Raw genomic sequence first — 866 nt, 5'->3', positions numbered from 1 at the left:
ATATATCATCATAAATATAAGGGATTAGCAATTGAGTTGCTTCTCCAAATTTGTAGTTTAGAATCAGTAGTTCTTTGACTGCTGTTTCTGAATTTTCAGTATGTTGGAGAAGCAACTCAATTGCTAATCCCTTATATTTATGATGATAAATGGTCTTACCGATAAAGGTTTATTTCATACTGAACTACCTGGCAAAATTGTTAATTGTTAATTCTATTATTAATTGACGATTCCCTGCCCTCATTTCTTGTATATATATATATATATATACGCGCGCGCGCGTATGACAAAACAGAAAATCGGAAATTTTTCGTATCATCTATTCACCATTATACGTGTTTCATTTGCTAAGATTTACATGTGAGATATGTAAGGAATTTCCTATTAGAAATTCTTCACATGCCTATCTCACAATTAAAACTTTGTAATTCGTATTAGTAAATGAAACACGTGTAACGGTGAATAAATAATACCAAAATATTTCCAATTTTCTGTTTTGTTATACAATAGTTCTGCAAATAATATTTCTATAATTCTCCATTTTCATATGTATTTTGACTAATACACAGCAGCTACTGAGGCTACATATTGAGACTACATATATATTTATGTGTGTGTCTGAGTGAGTGTGTGTGTGTATGTGAGTGTGTGTGTATGTGAGTGTGTGTGTATGAGTGTGTGTGAGTGTGTGTGTCTTTAAGGGTGTGACTCATCTCCACTTAAAGTATCGAAACCAAATATTCACTTAATCGTTCATACATGGAGATGTATGTATGTATGTATGTATGCATGTATGTATGTATGCATGTATGTATGAATGTATGCATGTATGTATGTATGTATGTAAGTATGTATGTATGTATGTA

This window comes from Octopus bimaculoides, chromosome 7, assembly GCF_001194135.2.
Source record: "Octopus bimaculoides isolate UCB-OBI-ISO-001 chromosome 7, ASM119413v2, whole genome shotgun sequence".
NCBI lineage: Eukaryota > Metazoa > Mollusca > Cephalopoda > Octopoda > Octopodidae > Octopus > Octopus bimaculoides.
The sequence above is the reverse complement of the archived record's forward strand: the minus strand, read 5'-3'. Positions refer to the sequence as shown.